General features: G+C 37.8%; 1 pseudogene; it reads right to left on the reverse strand.

The window, feature by feature from the left end:
• Window positions 1-11,873, reverse strand: part of LOC104872137 — a 13,446-nt pseudogene extending 1,573 nt beyond the window's left edge.
• Between the last annotated feature and the right edge of the window lie 10,020 nt (window positions 11,874-21,893).

Here is a 21,893-nt window from a genome sequence, read left to right on the forward strand (position 1 = left end):
TTCCCCTCCCCCCCTCCTCCATTATTTATGTTTTACAATCAGCTATCTCTACTTTCTCTTCTGTGAATTGGACTTCTTCTTCTTTTTTCCCCTCCCCCCCCTCCTCCATTATTTATGTTTTACAATCAGCTATCTCTACTTTCTCTTCTGTGAATTGGAAATAAAAAAATTCAAAATCTTACAACTTGACAATTTTTGGCTCAGGCATCTGTTATCCATGTAAATTAATGATGCCGGTGGTCTCAGCTCAGAATCTCAATTGCAAGACTAATCAATGTGCTGACTTTCAGGTCCTATAGTTCAACTGAGTAGAGAATAACTTGTGTTAAAAAGTTAATAATAGGATATTAAGATTGAGCCCATTCCAAAAATACCTGTAAGTGGAAAATCAGATTTCAGCTAATGAAGGAAAAGCAAGGAGATTTAGAAAAATGTAACTGGTGTCTATTTGTCTTTTGTCTGGAAATATTCTTATAGTGGGAAATCTCAGGTTCAATTTGTTATTGTGGCTACCCAGAAAGTACATTATTGTGATTTGTTTTGTTTCTTTATTATGTTTTTGTTATGAATTTAATGTGTTTGTATAGGGCCCCCAGAATACTCAGCCACATCCCTATTCCTTATTTGCACTGATCTGCTTAAGTATTTTAATTGCCTAGCACCTGAAACTTGCAGAAGTCTTATTAGTCTTACAGTCTTCTCTGGTCTTTAAAGTCTTTTGGGGTTGTGGCCTCTAATATGAAGGCAAATGAATATTTAAAAAGTGTGTCACCCTTAGCTATTAAGAGTAGGTGCCACAGGAGTTGGGGGAAGAGTGAAAGGATGTTTCCATCACCGGGGGGAGGAGCTGGTACATAACCATTGTATCCTCTGCATATTGGTTACTTTTGCTGACTATCTTGTAGTGTGATCACTGACAGGTCAATCCAATATTGGGTGGGTTAACCCTTATTTCTGTAATGCTTATACCATTGTCTTATGTTGTCCATCTTCACCTCCACCATGCTGCAGACTACCTCAAAAACTGCAGGATAGGCACCATTTTAAAAGGATGTGATCAGAGAGAATAAATTGTTTTCCCTTGGGTTATTCTATTAGTTGGGCTGGGGTTATTTCCCAAGAGTTGAACATCATGTTGCTGATTATTTTAGTAGCGCTTGCAGTAGGCCAACTCAACAATATTTAACAGTTGTTGGTGTCACCAGAAAGAGTCCAAGGAGGTTTCTCAAAGTGGAGATGGGGAAACCTTAGCTCACCCTACCCATGGAATAAATTGTAGGTCCACCGACTTTGGTGACTGAAAAGAAATTTTCAAGGGTGTCAGGGAGAGGCACAAAGAGGTTTTATTAGGCAAAAATTAAAAGGTAAAAGGATGTGTTCCTACTTTCTGTTAGGTTACTCATTTAGTGCACTATGTTGAAGTTCAAACCATCTACAAGTGTTTGAAGCTGAGTTACTCTGCCTTTTTTCTGTGGAAGGAAGCATATAACACTGGTGAAAAGTACAGGCCCAAGCTTATCGTGTCTTTAGGATCCTTAGAAATATTTCTGAGTGGATTTCAGGGACGAAAAAAAAAAAAAGGCTCAAGTAACTTTTTTGTTTGGAAGTTTACTTCAAAAGTACAATTTTTAAAAATCACAATTTTCATTATCCCCTTTCTACCTATCTTTATTTCTTTTATCCTACCTCATTGGGAGAACAAATCATATCGGATCCAACTCATCCCTGTTTTGAAGAGCAAACACGTTTAAACAAAGCATACTTAAGAAATGATCCTATTTAAAAATACATTTGTGCTGGGGATTTAGCTCAGTGGTTTCGCTGCCTGTCTTGCAAGCTCAAGGTCCAGAGTTTGATCCCCATTACCCACCCAAAAAATACATTTGAACTTTCTGGAAGATATACTTTTTTCTACTATGAATACTTTACCTTCGTGTCCTTTCTTGCTCCTGACACCTTAAGAACTTTGTTAGACAGATGGAATGTTCCTCAGGTCCCATAGTAAGCAAACTGCTGGATATCACTCAGGCTATTCTGGAACTGAACTGCAAATAATGATTGTACCTCTTTCTAGTTAAGAAGTCATTCTCATCCCCAAAACTCTGTGCAAATACAGTATAATTTGAGACCCTCTGGATTTTCCATTTCCCTATACTTGTTGCCTTTTGGTCCTGTGTCATGGAATTATTCTCAGTAGAACAAAAACAACAAAAACCCTTTGTTCTTTCATTGGCCTCTTGGGTGGTTTTAGTGGTACTGAACTCAGACATATATTTGCTGTTTCTTAAAATCACACATTCTACATCTCAATAGGGTCATTACCACCTTGCAATGAGATAAATCAAATTGTACAGCATTTGGTTGAGAGCTTTCTAAAGAGCAAAAGGAGTATATATGTCATTAGGAAGGATGGGGATAGATGGATCCTATTCGTGCCTCTAAGATCATGGAAAATCCCTTTCCTAAAAATAGCTGCTCTTTGTGGCAGGTACTGCTTGCTGCCTACACCAAATCTATTTCCCCTTCTTCCTCCTAGCAGAGTCCTTGATTTTGTCCAGGGCAGCAATGTACGTAGTTTAAAAGACCCATCTCCTGGAGTTTCTTCGTGGCAATGGAACTATTCTATGACTTGACTGCAACCATAGTTATATGACTCTATGGAGGGGATGAAATGTCACAGACCTATCCACAGAGGTATAAAATCTGAAAACTAGTGCATAAAACACTGGTGAGATCTTGGTGGGGTATGTCATTCAGCCTAGCTAATTGCAATCTGTTAATGTACATATCTTAATTTTGATAATGTATTGTAGTTATATAAAATTATATAAAGTTATATAAAACAATAGAAGGACACCGCATAAAAGCTACACAGGACATTTTGGTATAGTTCTTGTAACTTCTTATAGCTCTCTGTAATGATTTATCAATAAAATTTAAAAAATAGTTAAGATATTGACTTCAGACTTTTTGAAAATGAATATGTCCCATTGTGTTGGTGCCTGAGAATTTGGTGCCCTGAATTCTATTTCATTATATCTATAGGTGGTAGTTCTCCTTAAACTATTTTATCAGAGATATAAGGATGTGTATGTATGTATGTACATATATATCCTCTTAGATGTTTAGGGTCTTGTAACAGAGCTAATTATCCAATTCTCCATGAAGTCATATATAATCATTCTCCTTCTTTGTTTTAAATGTAACCTTGGTTACCAGGAGTCTGGGTACCAACAGGCTTTTATTTTACCATTCTGATTACCATACCTTGCATGACACGGTAGGAAACCTTGTTGTAAAAATGGATAAGAAGTTAAATAAGTTAATAAAAAATTAAATCACACAAACATGTTTAAATATCTCATTGTTTCTCTGGTATGAGAAACTGAAAGCATAAATAAGGACTGAAATGTATATCAGCTGTTGTGAAATAGAAAGAAAATCTTCAAATGGGAATGTGAACTAGCGAGACATGGGGAAGGAAGGAAGGGAAAAGAAAAAAATGAGAAAATGGGGAAAAAATGGAAACAGCATTTGTAAGTAAGAAGGAGAAGGGGGCGTTGAAGAGAGTGGAGGGGAACGGGGAAAAAAGAAGAATCAAGATATGTCACGTATAGGTACAAATTCCCTAGGACGAATGTGATCATTATGTGTATCTGAAGTGTACCAAGACCCTTACTTAATTAAAGGACAAGAAGCTACGTTTACTCTAAGATAGGAAAGTTGGACTTAAGACTTATGAAAGCTCTTATTTGTGTGATTCAAGGGAAACTTTAAACCAGAGAGTGGATGGATTAGGACAGAATCTAGCTGTATGCTAAATCAGAACCTAGTGACCTAAGAATATTAGTGGAATAAATAATGACAGGGCTAGATGGATACTGGAAAGAAAGCAAAGAAAGTTGCAGATTAAACCACTTTTCATGAATACTTACTCTACTTTTTGATCATAAGAGAATGATTACTCCTGGTTTTCCCCATGCATTTTATTGCACTTCCTGGGAGAAAAGCAAACACCGCACTGACTGTCTCATCAACTTCAGGCTTGACCATGTGATAAATTTTGAAATTAAGTTTCTCACAGAAACCTTAAGAAGCACGCAGCTTTCCATGCCAGCTCTTGCTCTTCTCTTGGGCTGTGCAGCTTCCACACTAGGCTAGGGGAGGAATAAGGAAAATATGTGCAGCAGATTTACAACCTGGCTCAGTGAATCCACAGCTGAAACACAACACAAGCAAGGAAAAAAACCTCTGTTTAAGTGAGTAAGATTTTAGAGTTTTTGTTATTGGAGCAGAATTGACTAGTACAGAAGGGATTCTGTAATCCATCCGGAAGCAACCGTCCACCGAGGAAGTTGCAAAAGTGTAAAAGCCACAATCTAAGGAGGGAATCGTGATTAGAAGCCAGCAAATACCATTAGGCAGTGGAGGGTAGGGACTTGGGTTTACTTTGGTACAGTTGTTAATTTCTGCCAAATGTTTTCTTTTATATTACATGGCATGGTGCTTATGAGTAGGGGCCTCTACAGTCAGACCACATGGGTTCTAATTCCAGCTTCCCCATTTGTAAATCATGTGTCCTTGGTCAAGTTTCATCAACTTTCTCCAAAATAGTGTTATAAATAAGATTTATTTAATTGGCTGGTGTACAAAGTGTATTTTTTTTTTGGTTTTTTGAGACAGGGTCTCACTATGTAGTTGAGCTCGACCTGGAACTCACTGTGTAGCCCAGCCTGGTCTCAAACTCACAGCGATCCTCCTGCCTCAGCCTTCTGAGTGCTGGGATTACAGGCATGCATCACCACGCCCAGTTTAAGTATCTTAATAAATAGCACATCAGAGGTTGGTCTATATAACACAATCAATAACTAGTAATTAGTATTAAAGTGATACATCTTTTTCACTCCATTTAACTTTCACTCACTATTTTGCTTTTGGTTTTTCCTAGACAATAAGAAAATGGAGCATAAGCTCTGATCAGTGGATGCAAGATTAATGAAAGTCAGAAAAGCGAGTCTTATGAAAAGAGTTTTATCTATCTGTCTATCTATCTATCTAACTATCATATATCTATGTACTACCCATCTGTCTGTTTATATACCCCTTATGGATTGGCCTCCAAAAAATATATTTATTAATGCAAAGGCAGGATCCAAAGTAGTTTTACTTTTTAGCTGAACTGCTATAACTAACTTTTTATTGGAAAATTTCAAACACACACAAAACTTGAGGGAATTATGTACTGTGCACTGAAGTAAAACTGTCGTTGCCTATGCCTGCTCTAGCTTCATGATTACTCCCACTTCCCCCGACCCGATAGATTATTATGAAAAAAATTCCAGACCTCATAGTATGTGATTAAATGACTGTGAGAATAGTTTGAGATTAATCTTTTTCTAATAAAAGATAGTAGCCATCTTGGACATTTAGAATTTCTTATTATGAGTTCTATAGCATCAGAAAATTAGAGTGTAAATTATTAGCCAGTGGGTGGTATATCAGCTTGTTAAAATACAAAGTGTGGGCTGTGATCGTGGTCTCAAGCTCAGAGTCTGCAGCACATACTTTCCCACATGGCTTCAAGGCACTGCTTTTTGGCATGCCATGGTGTGTGAGAGGCTTTTTTTTTTTTTTAAGTGACACCTTATAAAACACGAAGAACAAATCAGTGCCAAAAAACATCAATTTATTTTATTTTAATATATATTTAAAGACCATCAAGAATGCAATATATTTTATTATTGAGGAAAATAGGCGAGCTCAAGATGGCCTTGCCCTCATAGGCTAGTGAGTGTACAGGCACTCGTTTCATTAATTATAAACTAAGATAGTGTTAGGAATGTAGGTATGCAATTCCAAACCAAAGGCTATATGATCACAGAGGTTACGTGAGCCATTTTGCACTTGGGGAGATGAGCCAAGAAGAGATAATTTCATAGAAGGAACAATTTTTAAATTTAGCCTTTAGAGAATGAGTAGGATTTTTGACAAGCAGATAAGAAAATGGATGAGTAAGAAAAAATTTAAAAGGTGTGAATATATATGCATAATTTATGGAAGGAATCAATGGTTTAAAATATCAATTCTGGAAATGTGTTTTCAGTGTTATGTAAGTCTAGAAATTTCTTTTTTATTTTTCCTTTTTTTTTTTTGAGACAGTGTTTTGCTATGTAGCCCCAACTGGCCTTGAACTCACTATGTAGCTCAGGCTGTACTTGAACTCACCAGTATCCTCCTGCCTCAGCCTCCAAAGTGCTGGGGTTACAGGAGTGTGCCATCATACCCAGCTATTCTAGAAACTTTTTAAAAGGCATCATTTGCTGGCATAATGAAATTTTGTGTATGAATCAAATACTGAAATATCTATGTTCATTTTATATATTCCAAAATAGTACGTCAGCAAATCATAGCCTTTGTGCCGAATCTGCCTATTTCTATAGAAAAAAGTTTTGTTGGCACATGGGCATACATACCCATTCATCTGTATTGTCTTGGGCTGCTTTGGTGCTGAAATGGCAGAGTTGAGGGTTATAAGACACTGTGTGGCTTCACTAGGGGTCAGATAGGGTGAGGTGACTAAAACGCCTAGGGTGCAAAATTTAAAAAGGCCCTCATTCCTCAGAGCTCTTGCATAACTCTAACCGTAACAGCTTCCTTAAATTCTTAGATGCCTTACTTGCCTTACTCTAGTTCTGACCCTGATTACTATCTGGCTCTTTCAAGAAAAGTTTTGCCAATACATGTGTTTTAGTACTTTTCTTGCTTCTGAGACAAAATACTTACTCAATACCTAAAGCTAAAGGAGGAAAGGTTTATTTGGCTCACAGTTTGTGGAGGCTTCAGTCCATAATAGCTGGCTCCAAGGCAGGGTAGCGAGGCAGAAGGGCATCGCAGAGCAGGCAGGAGACAGCTGAGGCCCAGACCCAGCAACAGAGGGAGCAGCAAGAAGCTACAGCATCAGCCCTCTTTCCGTTCCTTATAATCCATCCAGGGTACCTGCCCTTAGGGTGTGTACTACTCACATCTAGGGTAGGAACCCCTTAATCCTAGCACTGATCCTTAATCCCAGCATTACATCCTAATCCTAGGATCGCAAACCCTAGGTCCAGCCACCTTCTAAAAGCCCCACCTATAAATGCATGAGGCTTTGAGGGTACATCTAGATACAGGACATTTCAACTTGTAATAAAACCTTTGTAGCAGATTATGTTCTTAACTTGTGTATTAGTTGTCCCAAGATGACATATTCTCATTGTCCAATAAGAAAACAAGTAGAAAGTGGCATATCATGAATATTCATTAGTTTATTATTATAAACTAATGTCAGTAAATGTCACTAAATGGAAAATCTGCTCCACAGTTCTACAAAGCATCCTTCATACCAGGATTATTCATTGATTACAGCATGGATGAATCAAATAGGATTCATTTTCTGGTGCCTTCTCTTTCTTATTTACTCATGCGATACAATTATCTTTTTCCCTCTGTGGTTATTTTAAGCCTCAGGTTTTAAGGAGAGATTTTATGTTTTATGATTTGGCCTGTGTATGTAGTGAGTTTAATAAAAGTACTCTTATAAAATGAAAATAATATAAAATATATTTTTAAAACAAATTTACAGAACTAGACGACAGAAGATTGGCCAGAATAAGTGAATGCTCAGAATTACTGGGATGGTCTCTAAGGTCTTGACCCTCTGCTAAGTTTTACTCAAGAACACTTTGAATGTGCTCCAGGCTTGTAGGGCTTCTAATGGAGCGTTCTCTGTGTGAGTCTCATGCTTCCTTCATTCTTTTCTGTGAAAACAGCTTTTAAAAGGTAATGAGTTTTTATCGATCTTAGAACTCTTACCATATAAAAGATTTCAAGTTGTACAGTTTGAAGGCATCATCATATCACTGTGCTACAAACCACAGATAGAGCCAGGACCCAGATATATAAGGCTGCGTCATCGAACTTTTATAGTGTTAGGTAAGTCAAGGTCGTGTCCTAGAAACTTTTAAAGAGGCATCGCTTGCTGACAACACAAACTTTCTACACATTGATGACATTTGATAGAAGGGAGAATTTTTTCTTTAACTTTCATAATTTTTAACTTGGAATCCCTATAACAAAAGACAGATTGATGTTAGGATTCATCTTATATCACATGGGAGAAAACCTAGAGAAATAAGTAAACCTCTAGATCTCAAAGAAACCAAACTTCAGGCCATTCTTTTCTTTTTTTGGCACTGGGGATTGAACCCAGGTCTTTGTGCTTGTAAGGCAGGTGGCTGAACCACTGAGCTAAATCCCCAGACTCCAGGCCATTATTTTCTAACACGAAGAAAGAAGAGTGTAGGGAAAGATGACATGGGTAAAAATTTCACTTTCAACAAAGCTATGTTTGTTATGTTCATTTAAATTAATATGCATTGTCTAAGGACCTCTAAAGATTTAGTTGCCCTTCTGTGCAGAGAAATACCTTTAAACATGGAGATTTCCTTTATAGATGTGATTTTTGTCTTACAAAAGGGTTAATTTTTAGGCCTATTTCTGTCTGTGGTTATTTAAAATAAACGCAAAATAATTCTTATTCCAAATGGGCATATTTTAAGGTGTTATGTTCTGGTCTTCTGTAGTCATATTTTGGGGCAACATGTCCTGAGCCCCACCAATAGCTGCTCAGTTGTGAAATTAAAGTTGTTAAAGGGCCAGGAATTTAGTTCAGTGGTTCTGCTGCCTGCCTCCCAAGCGCAAGGACCCCGAGTTCCATATGAATAGATACACAATACTGTATCTGAAAGCTACTAATTCATTGGATAACATTTGATATCTAACAAAATAATGCAATTAGTAGGATACGCAAGGATGCATTTGAGGTTTCCACAGCATTCTAAAATGGAAATAATAATTTTGGTTAAGTTTTTGTTGTTGTTGTTGTTGTTATTTATGGTGTTCTTTATTACTTTGTGAAAAATGACTTCAAGTGGAGACAAAATAAACCTGGCTTGTAGGCAGATTGAGTGCAGGTTTCAATGAAGATTGAAGTAAAGAGCTCAGAAAATGTGACAACGTGATCACCTCGAAGAGCAAAGGCAAAGTTCAGAAAAATCAAGGGCAACTGAGATGGTAAAATGCACAGTGGAGTGGGTGCTGTCACTATTCACAGCATCTTTCTGCAGTTATGATTTCTGGCTAACAAAGGTCTCCAGGCATCCAAATTAAGAGGGCAAATAGTTGAATATTGTTTACACATCCCATATGTTTCAGGAAGAAAACCACCCTTCCCACCACTCCAAAGTCCCCCAACTCCATAGGCCAACAAGTGGCACACAATAGTGTGCTTTTGTGATGTTGAGCCCTTCCTCAAAAGAACCTGGCATAAGTCTCAGTAGGAGACAGGATATCAGAATAAATAGGTCATTGTTTTGTTCCATTAGGGCCCTTATGGTGTTCCTGTCGCTGGACAAAGACACAAGTGCTGGGAAGTGAAGGTGATTGTTTCATAGAGCTCACATTTTAAAGAGCTCCTTGGTCTCTTCTCTTCAGAATGGTCCCTCTGCTAGAAACCAGCTGGGAAGGGGGCGTTTGAACAATAGCATGGGAAGATAGCTTTTAGTTCATTCTTTTTCTGCTGTTCACAATATGTTATTAATTACTTAGAGGTTCCATGCACTAAGCATTTTGAGTTACAAAAGTGAACAGAAAGTGTCATATTTAACTTGGGGAAGATCTTGCATTTAAAACCAGAGTAAGAAAATCTTGCAAAAACAAAAACAACAACAACAACAAAAAAACCCCCAAAAACAAAAAAAAAAACCCAAAATCAAAAGCAGTCTTACATAGGTCAGCTCATGGGTTGATAGCTCTTTTCATAATCACCAGGGCACATTGTAATCACTCTTTTATATATAATTTTATATAAGAAACAATTGGATTAAAGATTTTGGGAAGGTGCCCGTATAACTATCAGGGCCGCCATAAACAAAAATGTCATACACTGAGTGGCTGAAGGGGGTGAGATTTATTTTCTCACTACTCTTGCAGACTGAAGTCTGAGATTAGGTTGTTGATAGAATGATTTCCTGTAAGGCCTCTCCTTTTGGTTTAGAGGCCTGTCCTTTGGAATCCTCATATTGTCTTTGCATTCTGTGTGTCTGTGTCATTGTTATTTCTTTTTATAAGAACACCAGGCATATTATACTAGAGTCCATTCACATCACCTCATCTTACTTTAATTACTCCTTAAATGCCTCACCTTCACACAGAGTCTCATTCTGAAATACTGAAGGCTAAGGCCTCAACAAACAAATTTTGATGGTGTACAGTTCAGTCCACATTAAAGTCTTTTTCCTGTCTCACTAGTAGAAATTCCCTTTTTGGCTCATGACTGCACATATACATCACAAAAATGTATCTGACTTATAAATCTCATCTGTGCTGCTGACGGCCTAACTCATGTGAGAGAAAAGCACATTAGTGCCCAGGTCTAAGTGGAAGGCACAGATTCTTCTTTTCCTGCATTCATAGCTCTAAAATGGATCTCAGAATGAGTTTCTCAGAATGAGGTACACAGTGTCATGGACAGCATCTGTGTCAAGTACCCACGAGACTAGGCAATTCTGGTATCACAAATAGAGAAAGTTGGTACATTTTGCAAAATAATGTGCACTTTACTATGACATGATTTCTACTTCTCTCTTTCCATGTAACTTCTCCATCTTTTGTTGTCAATTAAAAAGGAAAGATTAATTGTACTTTCATCTTTTATGATGTTACCTCAAATAGTTTATGAAAGAGAGTGAGCTCTTTTTAAGATTAATTTTAGTCAAAGCTTTCTTCTATGTTAATTTTGTTTATCAAAACTTACCTTTATTATCACTGTTGGTGATCCTGGAATACTAACAGGATTGAAACTATCACTTTCATAAGTACATATCAAATTCCATTACTTTAAGAATTTTATTTTAAAAATTTAAGTATATACGTTTGAAAAGAATTAGGATATAGATAATGGAAAGTTAAATGGACAGCAAGCCGGGCGTGGTGGCACATACCTGTAATGCCAGCACTCAGGAGGCTGAGGCAGGAGGATCACTGTGAGTTCGAGACCAGCCTGGGCTACATTGTGAGTTCCAGGTCAATTTCAACTACATAGTGAGACCCTGTCTCAAAAACAAAACAAAACAAAACAAAAAAACAAAACCCAAAACAAAAAAAAAACTAGCAACGAAGGATTGGATTTGCACACATCTTTCTTACATGCGTCAACCAGTCTCTGCCACGGTGACCATATTTGGTTCAGTTTGACTGTTTCACACAGTATACCTCCATCTCCACCTCCCAGAATCAGGGCGTCTTTGCCAGTGTAATCTTCTTTGCCACTGCCCATGATGGCCCGGGTATGTGCCAAATCACTCTGCCAAATTAACATCCCACTAAGGGTGAGAGTATTTCTCTCTGCTCTGAGTGTAGAGTTTTAATGTTCTGGTGAGGTGAATCTTCACTATCTACTACTTTGTCTGTGTCATACTCAATCAGGCTCCCGTCAGCAGTGGGCCAGGATCTGTCGATGGCCCCTCCTCGAACTTTGGTTGGTAAACGCTTCACCCGCCCAATACCGGCCTGTCTCGATTCTTTCATTCTCTCTTCTATTTTGTTCAAAAGGTTGTCAGTTTCTTCCTTGCCCTGGATATCACTTGGAAGGTCCAGCAATACCAATCCATGTGGATAAATTCTCAAATTGGAGAAGCTGACATTCTTGTTTGTGTAGGTTGCTAGGCAGCCATGGTCTTGCCAGGTTTGCACTGACTCTGCCATGCCCTGCTCCTGGAAAATGGACTGGGGACCTTTTAGATGGCCCCGCCATCAGCTTTGGCGTGGAGCATGAAGTCTAGGCGAGCCATGTGCGGTGCCTAGGGGAGGCGACTGCGGGAGACGGGGATTTATGTGTCCTGCTGCGGCCGGCGGGGAGTGCGCTGGGCCGGGGAAGGCCAGGAGCAGAAAGAATTTTTTGGTACCAGTTTTGAACAATATACTTACTTTAGTCACAGAGGGAGATGACAAGACTTTTTATTGCATTATCACAAGGCTGTTTAGAAAGGCTTTTTGTTAGGAAGTCAGTTTTGTCCTGATACTCTCTACTTTTATAAAATTTAACATTCATCATATTAAAAAATTTGGACACTTAGAGATTGTATACATACATAAACAAAATTGCGAGTACATTGGATATATTTATTCTTATAGATGTTATAAGAATTTCTAAAAGGACTTTTACAGTCTTAATGATTTATTTATTTTTTATTGATTGATTTTTACAAGACAACTATTTCTAAAGAACAAGTTTAGGTTAGAAACAAAAGCAAGATACAGAAATTTCCTATATACTTCCTGTTTCACCGAACTCATTGATTTATTTTTATTATAAACATGCTATGTTTATCTCTGAGTTAGTGTACAAAAAAACTGGGGGTATGTAGGTGCAATCGCTTGGCATTTTCTGCTCTTATTGCTTACCTTTTATGTAGTTAATCTATCTGATGAGTAACTTAAGAGTTTCAGAAATGGGACACAGGATAACTATACTTTGAATTACATGAGACTAGTGAATAGTACAGACAGTACAGTGTCAGATCTGACTGTATTTATAGTTAGGGGCCATTTTCGAACAATAGTCAATATCATTTATAGGAAAAAAAACAGCATTATTCATAGCTCTAAAGACAATGTAAAGCCTGTGTATTTTAGAATCTATTTCTCTCGGTGTTCTGGGGTGCTATGGACTTCTAGAGATGCTTTCTAGTTCTTGATGTCCTGAACAAAGAATTGGCAGAGAGAAAAAGGTAGCATGGTTATACATTTTTTTAAATAGGAAAAGAAATATACAATGCAGAGTTAATGCAGGCCAATTAAAGATAGGCAAAGAAGTACATGCTTCAGAGTGAGAGTGAGCCACCGAAGAAGCTGACGGTGCCTAAGAACTTAATGGCAGCTGTCTTTTGAATCCTTCTTTAATCCTCAGGCTAATGTCAGATCTTGGCCATTCCATCAAAAACTTGCTTGAGTTCTCCTAAGGAGAGTGAAGTTTTCTTTGACTGACAGGAGATCATGCCCACTTGCCACACCCTAATCTCGTGTCACACTGTGAGGTCCAGTATGGTAGATACTAAGCATTTATGGAAATTTCAATTTAAATTAATCAAAATGAAGGCAAACAATATTTCTGTCAGTCGTATGTTGTGTTCTCGGTAGGCATACGAAGCAAGGGACTCCCACATTGGGCAGTGCAGATACGGAATGTTTTCCTAATTATAACATTGGCATGGTGGGGGAACAGAAAGATTTTATGAGAAGGTAAATATGTTCTAAAAGAGGAGCTGGTTAGCATTGAAAACAATCTAGGACTGTTTCAAATTTTATCTTCGTGGAATCCCAAGACTTTGTAGGACAAAAACATTTCTGGTACCTGAGAAGCATACAGACTGAGTACAATACAATTTTACTTTGCCAAATTAGTCGTTTCCTTTTCTGTTGGTATCTGAGCTCAACACCAAAGTCTCCTTGAAATAGGGTTGTGCTATTCCTGTCTTTTATTTAACAAGTCACTTTTTGATATTTCTTTCTGAGATATCAAGTCAGTCCAACTATTCTCAAATCACATATGGTATTAGAATCCCATTTATTGATAAAATGCATTCAATTGATATAGTTTCTATGTATTCTAGGAGAAATCTCCATTCACTTAACTGTGACTATCATTTGAGTTCACATTTAGTGTATTACCATATCATAGGATTTTAATTTTAATGTTGAACTCTTTTATCATGTGCTTACAGTAAATGGAAAATGGGTCCTAGGATCCATGAGTCATTTTTTGTATGTGTGTGATTCTAGCACTTCTTAATTTTCATATGTGACAACTATTGATATTATACCTAATTGAATCTCACTTTTACTTCCCCTTTTATGCCCATTATTAGTAATTTTTAAAACCCTTTAAATTCACTTGTCCTGGCATCCTAAACCAAGACATTTTTGCTCTCATAATAATTGCATATATAAGAAATGAAATCATCTGTTGCCTTTTAAAGCTTTTAAGTTAAAATAATTTCCATATGGTTGAATTAAATGTGATCTTCACACATAAAAAAAATCTGTATAAGCCTTTAAGTAAAGTGGAGAGATGTGAAAATTTTAACTATTGCTAACATTTAAATTAGCCAGGATGGATTGTTCTCTCAAAGTGTCTAAAAATCTATAAATCTAATTGTCAATAACAAGGACATTAGCAATCAAGATTTGACTCCAGAAATAAAAATAAAAACATGTATAGCTTATTAGTACTTACTACCTGCTAGGTACTGTGTTAAGTGTTTTATAAATACTACTTAAATTAAGGATTGGCAAACTTTCCCTAACTAGTCAAATAGTAAATATTTTAGAGTTTTCAGCCATGCAGTCTTTTCTTTAAATGCATGTGTTGGGGAGTATCCTGAAGATTGAATACAGGGGTTTCCCACTGAATTATACTCCAGCCAGCCCTTCAAAAATTATTTTTATTTTTTATTTAATTTTAAGATAATATCTCACTTAGTCACTAAGTTGTCCAAGCTGGGCTTCAACTTGCAATCCTCCTGACTCAGCCTGTCAGTGCAATGAAATTACATGCCACCATGCCCAGCTACCTTATGCAGTCTTTGTCCCCACTGCTCAGCTCTGCTGTTGCAGCACGGAAGCAGCCAGAGATAACATTAAATGAATACATGTGGCTGTTTCAAGGAAACTTTGTTTACAGAAGTCAGTCAGTGTTTGATTTGGCTGTTGGAACTTCAGGCTGCCAAGTTTGACCTAAATTAATCCTTAGACACAACTGATGGCTATATGCAGACATGCTTCCACTATTGAGGGTTGCTGCTAGTAAAGTAGAGAAAATTAAAAACCTCTTTTCAACCATCTGGACAATAAGGATCTACTGTTGCATGAGTCTCTAGCACTATGTCTCTAGGAGCTTGAAACTACTCCTTGTCCTTATTCTACTTGGAGATCTGAGCAGAGCCTAAGTGCCGTGATGTAGGACCAGTGATCGTGGAAAATCAGTACTGTGCTAATACTTGGATTTAGAACACTGGACTACCATAAAAAGCTGTATCTCAGTTAAGAATGTAATTTGAGAAAACTATCTTTTTGAAAAAAGTTAGTAGCTGCTGAGGCTCTGGGTCAGGGAATGGACAAGACAGTATTTCATCCGTTGCCCACGTGTCAGGATAGTAAGAATACTGGTGTGGGGCGCCTGAATTGCATCTAACACTCATAAGTTCATTTATGGCCATAATAATGTGGACCTATCTGGTCTGCTCTTCTCTCCCATAATTTCCCTTTGTGTTGTGACTTGTAGAACATTCTCCGTGCACGCTCTCCACAGTAGGATTCTTATTCCACTTGCTCTAGCTTTACTGTGTTCCTTGTTTCCATCTCAGTTCTTCTTAACTTGGGTGAGTGGAGTTAGCCCTGCCCACACTGGGTCTGATATAGCCAGAACTTCTGGGATACTTTCAGCACCAGATATATCCCAAGACTCATTTAGGATATAATAAGGAAAGAGTGCAGAAAAAAAAAATAAAAAAGGAAAAGAAAAAGTAGGGCTGAAGTGATGTCGTAGATTACTATATAGACAACTCAAGTTTGGATCACAATGGAATTTATCTCCTAGGGTCCTCAAATTTAAATCAGCTATTCAACTATCTTTTTCATTTGGAATGTAAACATTATGTACTGCAAATGTGAAAAAATTAAAGGGGATCAAAAGGTGAGTGGAGGCGTGGAGAGGAGAAGGGAAAGGGGATAAAAATGAATAAAAATGTGTGATATACATGTTCCAACTTCCCACAATGAATGTAAACTTTATGTGCTATGCATATGCATTAATAAATTAAAAATTTTAAAGAAAATATATAAGGATAAGCTCTTAATATAATAATTACTCTGCTTAGCTTGTGATTATATGAGGCTCCATACATGGAGTATTAATTTATAACTAAATAATACAAAATAATGTTATGGATTGTATCTAGTTGTCCCCTCAAAACCTCATGCAATCATATGTGGGGGTTTTTGGAGGTGGCTGGATCTAGGGTGTGATGTTGGAATGGATCAAGTGTACAACGGAAGGATTAAGGGTGAGTGCTACCTTCCCTAAGGATGGGTAGCCTAGATATGGTGTAAGAGACCGAAGAGGTTCATTGGTTGTTGCTTGCTGCTTGCTGCCTTCTGCCTGCTCTGCAATGCTGCTCTGCTGTGCCACCCTACCTCAGAGCCAGTCAGCTATGAACTGAAACCTCTACAAATTGTGAGCTATGACCAACCTTTCCTCCTTTAACTTTGGGTGTCAGATATTTTGTCTCAGCAACAAGAAAAGCAGTTAAGACAAATACATTAAGCAAGAAAAAATTTATTTTCCATGTGGCTGTTCCAAAAATATCTTATGCTAAATTGTCTTAAAGATGAATTCCCAATCTTTCCTATAAACCAGTATCATGTCAGTCCCTGAAACTCCCAGTATTCTTTTATGAACACCAGAAACTAAGATATTTCTAGACTCTTTCTATCATAAGAAGTTGGTGATCCACTCCTATGTTTTGTTGTTGTTTTTCTTGGGGTTGTTTTGTGGTACTTGGGATTGCACCTAGACCCTTTAAACTGAGCTACATCCCCATAAACCTTACATTTTAAAATTAGATATAGCTTTTATCCTCTCCAAAACCTGGTTGAAAGACTGCTAAAACCATCTTTTAATTACATGACCATTTGAAATAAATACCACTCTCTAGACTTATGAGCATCTAAAGGCAGCCTTATGACTGAACTATTGTAAGAAAATATTCTTGAAGGATGCACAGGTTTCTTTGCTTTCTCCTGTCCTAATGCCTGGGTTGGAGACATAATGCCTGAATTTTGAGTAGCCTTCCTGGATCTTGAAGTAAAGACTACATTTATGGAGTGAAGACAGCAAGAATGGATGCACAGGTGAATCTGAAATTTTGTCTTAACAGACAAACTGAGCACAAATGGTTTTTATTTACATGGCTTCCACCCAATCTCTTAAAAATCAACAAGCAATACAGGACCACACATGTACATAGCTTCTATCTGGTTTACACCATTCTTGCTTTGTGTGTGTGTGTGTGTGTGTGTGTGTGTGTGTGTTTCCCCTCTCCAACAAATTTCTATCCACAGAACAATTCAAAGAGCCAGCGACTGTTCTGAGGATAAAGTCTCAACTCCTTAGCAAAGCATACAAGGCCTGGTCATTCTGCCCCTGTCTTCCATGTAACAACATCCTCTCTGTTGCATGGAGTTATTAGAAATTATGGTTGCAGTGGCCTCTCCCTATCCTAACTTTCTGCCTATCCTATCCTAAACCTCCTAATAAGGAATGCACATAAATTGTGTCTCAAGGCAATTAAAATCAGGGTCAATGATTAGTAAACTTTTGTTATTTCCAAGACCTCTTTAGAGATAACTGATTTGATCCTGAAAACATCTTTGCAAGATCTATTATTATTACTATTATTATTTTACTATTATTATGTCTATTATTATTATTACTATTGTTATCCCCACTTACAGAAGGAGGGACTGGGGCACAGAAAGACTAAGTTGAATATTTCAGTGTTACCTGCTTATTAAGCATCAGTAATGCCAGCGTTGATCCTAAATGTTCTCATGCCAGAGCCCACTTGACTTCTGTGTTACTTGCCTCTCTTGTTGCTCTATATAGTTAGTTCTAACAGCCCCAAAGATTTCTCAGAGCTCTATATTGTTTCCCATGTCCATTGTCAGAAGCAGAGGCCTGTGCCTTTTCCATCTTTCCCAGGATTATTTCAGAGAACGGAGCAGGGAGGTGGGGAGGGTATGATTTACATTCACTCCTAAGTCATTAGGAGTATGAGCTCATTCCTGGCTGACTCAGATACTCTATATAGTTCTAGGAAATATTCTAGCACTAATTCTAATATACTTTTACAGTTAGTACCTACTAAGAAATGCAAAAGCATCTATAATGTAATAACTTCAGGCTTCTAAATATTTTCAGTTTGACCTTTACTTTCTTAAGGTGAAATAATTATGACAACATTTATTAGGAATTTCCTTATCCCATTGCAAAGTGTACCACATAAATTTCAACTGGGTAAAAAGAAGGAATTTGCTCTGTGTAAATGTCCAAAGGGCCAGAAAGATTTAAATCAAACCTTGGAGTTCTGTAACCTTTTATTATTCTTATGCCCGAGCATGCATAAGCAAGCACGATTAAGGGCAAAGAAAAAATAAAATTGGTGGACATTTTCTGAATTCCTTCCTCCATAATTCTTTGGAAATATGCAGAGCTTATTATTTTCTTTTATGTCTACTGATATACCAAGTCACAAAATGCTGTTAGACCAGTTGTTGGCGTTCAAAGTTGAAATTTGACTCAAGATTTTTTTTGCTTACAATTACTAAATTACTTTACACAGAGTTCTGGAAAAAAGTACACAGGGGCTACTTGTCTGCTGTTCACTGATAATGTCCAATTTGTCAAATGCCCACTACTTGTTAATAACTGGAATGCAGTTGATTGTTTATACCCAGCCATGTGTCAGAAAGAATTTAAAACAATTCATTAAGATTATTATTTTCCTCTTTTGGATGTTGTGCAATTTTCCTAAAATTGCAGCCTAGTGTAGTGGATGCTATGAGGTGTTCTCTAGAATCCCACAACAGGACTTTAGCACTTGTATAACCAGCTGTCTGCAGTGGTTTTTTAAAATTTTTTTTTTTATGATAGCCTTTCATCAGTTATCTCTGAGGCATCACCCTTTCTCCCAAGGTTACATCCATGGTGTGGCCAGCATCCCATCACCAGGTGGGACAGAGGGACAAGGACCGAGCAACTGCGATGGGCCATGTAGCTCTGCAGGCTCCCGGGCTTAGCTGAATTCTTACTGGACTTGTATTGAAGCTCAGCTGCTTGCTCTGATTAATCCTGCATTCTTTACCCCGTACAGAGGAGATTCCCCAGGAGACTTTCCCACATACCTCCTGCTCACCTTATTTCAGACTCCATTTCCTAGAGAAGCTGACCCCACGAGTGTGATGACAGATTTCCCCATTCCCACCTCCCTGGTATTATCAACTGTACATTGCAATTAGATCTCTTTTACCCACCCATTCTCCTTGCCTTACTCTTCTTTTCCTTTCCCCTTGCTCTGTCCTTCATATTTCGGATTCTTCACCAGGGAGCTTTTCTTTCTCTGTTCATTGATCTTATTAGGATTTATTTGCTTTTTATTTTGTTACCTCTTTCTGGGACCTTAACTTAAAACAAGTTCTAAACCTTAAAGATGAGGCATATGAGGAGGTTGTTAACACAAATGCACATGCAAGAAACATGCACAACATCCGCACATTCACTAAAAGGGTTTCTGTGTTAAAGTGCATTTGAACATTACAAGTTAAGCATATCTAAGATGCTGTCAGGGTTCCAAGTCTTTAAAATACTAACATGAAATTTGAATCCCAAATTTATTACTCCAAAGGGAAACTCTGTACTCACGAAGTTGTCCATTGCCCAATCCTCTGACAAATATTCATCTGGAAACTATTAATCTGTTTTCTGTCTCTGTAGGTTTTGGACCTTACATAGCAGTGGAGGCATATAAGATGAACTTATGTGTCTGAACTCTGTCGTGTAGTGTAATGTTTCTTGAGGTTGGATCATGTTGTAGAATGTATCAGTTTCATCTCTTTTTATGACTGAATATATTCTATTGTATAGATATACCAAAATTTGTTTATCCACTCATCAGTTGATGAACATTGGGCAATCAGTGGACACCATTTGGCTGCTAGGGACAGTATCACTATGAACATTTGTGTACCAGTTTTCTTTGAATATTATTGATTATTGTAATCAAGTATGGAGGACTGTGCTACTCTGGAGGCCAGGATGCGGCCCAAGTGCATCATAGTATCATATAGACAAAGGCACGGAAAGAGCACATGTATATTATAAATGTGCCACGTATTTGTAGTTTGTATGAAACAGGAAAATAAGGACACCAAGAAAGACATCAGTAATTGAGCATTAAGCTTCAAAGAATAGTATTGTTCTCTGATGTTCACCATAGAACACCCTAGTGACATGGTCATTTTGCCACTTGGAAATATTTCTGTTTACAGCCTCCACCTTCGTGCCTCTGTCACTGTGATTAGGAGATTGAAGTTGAAGCCTTAAATCTACCATAAGGCAGTGGTAGGTCAGAAGTTAGCCATGTGTTCTTTGTAAGCTGAATTTTCCTGTCTCTAAATGAGGGTGCCACAGTTTCCTCTAATGGTCTATAGTTCTAAAATTTTTCTGTCTTGTAGAAATTAGTTGTTAATATCAGGCTTGCTTGTTAGTAGCATGAGGAAAAGTGCTTGTAATGATCACAGATTCAGCATAAAGTAGGCACTGAGATGCTCCTTATTGAAAGAATGAAGGAATATACCCAAACATATCAGGCAATGCCTTATCAGAATTTTCTGGAGAAAGCTGTTCCACACTCTTACTAATATCGACAACAGTAAGGTGTACGATGTTGACACTATCCAGCTAGTGTGCAGATATTTTCTCCAGAGTTATTATGGTAATTCTCATGTTGCTGTAAATATAGATATCCATAATTTTTGTACCATTTAGCTTTAGGAAACCGCATAGGTACTGTCATACACATACTGCTTATTTTATGCAAGTTGAAACTTCAAAATAGATCAAAGAGATTGTTTACCAAAGATAATGAATCTTGCAGACATTCATTTATTAACTCATTCATCAGTTCACCAATGTTTGGTGCCTACCTCACATCAGGAACATTTTTAGGCCTTGAGAATACCTAAGTGATATAAAAAGAGGCATAGGCATTACTGACTTAGATTTATTATAGGTGAGGCAAGAAACCACTAGAATAGTAAAGTAATAAAATTGATACATGTAATTTTTGTGTTGATAGCATTTTCCAGGAAAATTATAGCAGATTATAGAGAGAAAAATATCTATGGTAGTAAATCTATGGTAGTAAGGGAAGGCCTTTTTGAGGAAATGATCTTTAGCTCAAAGCTTGAGGGTGATAAGACAAGCTATGTAAACAGCTGCAGGAAGAACATTCCAGGAAGATAAATAGCATCGCAAAGGCCCTGAAGTGGAAAGTGCCTGCATAGGCCACCTAAAGCAAAGCAGAGCAAGCAAAGCATAGAATGTTAGGATGGAAGATCAGAGAAGGAAGCAGAAAGCAGGTCAAATACAACTTTGTAGATCATAATGTGGACTTTGGAATTTTTTCTAAGAAAAGTCACATTATTTAACTTAAATCTTTAAAAATGCACATTGAACTTTGTTCCAGGAGAATAGACCTGGGCCGGGGATGTAGCTCTACCACACAGGGGGCCTTCCTGGCAAACATGGGGCCCTAAAACAGATTCTTGGTGCAAAGAAGGAGGGGGGAGTGGGAGGAGGAATCGCGGGGGTGGGGGACGCTGGAGGTGTAGCTCAGTGGCTGGCAAGAGCAAGGTCCTGAGTGAGTTTCCTGGAAACTGGGAGAGGGGAGAGGGAGGGAGACATAAGGAGACAAGAGAGAGGTAAGTTAGAAGGCCATTGAGGTAATGATAAAGCTAATAAGAAGGAATTGTTTGGAATGTGTTCTGAATATTTATGCCGAGGGAGGTGAGGTAGGATTTACAAAGCTCCAAAAAAGAGAACTGGATGAATTAAGAATGAGTTCTTTGATTTTGACCTGAACAGCTAGAAAGAGTGATGCCATTTGCCGAGGTGAGGCACATGTGAGGTGGCATGGGTTCTGCACAGGAGTGAGTGTGGAAGCAAGAATCTGCCCTGC

This window comes from Fukomys damarensis, unplaced genomic scaffold (genome assembly GCF_012274545.1).
Source record: "Fukomys damarensis isolate Sample0158 unplaced genomic scaffold, DMR_v1.0_HiC HiC_scaffold_28, whole genome shotgun sequence".
Lineage (NCBI taxonomy): Eukaryota > Metazoa > Chordata > Mammalia > Rodentia > Bathyergidae > Fukomys > Fukomys damarensis.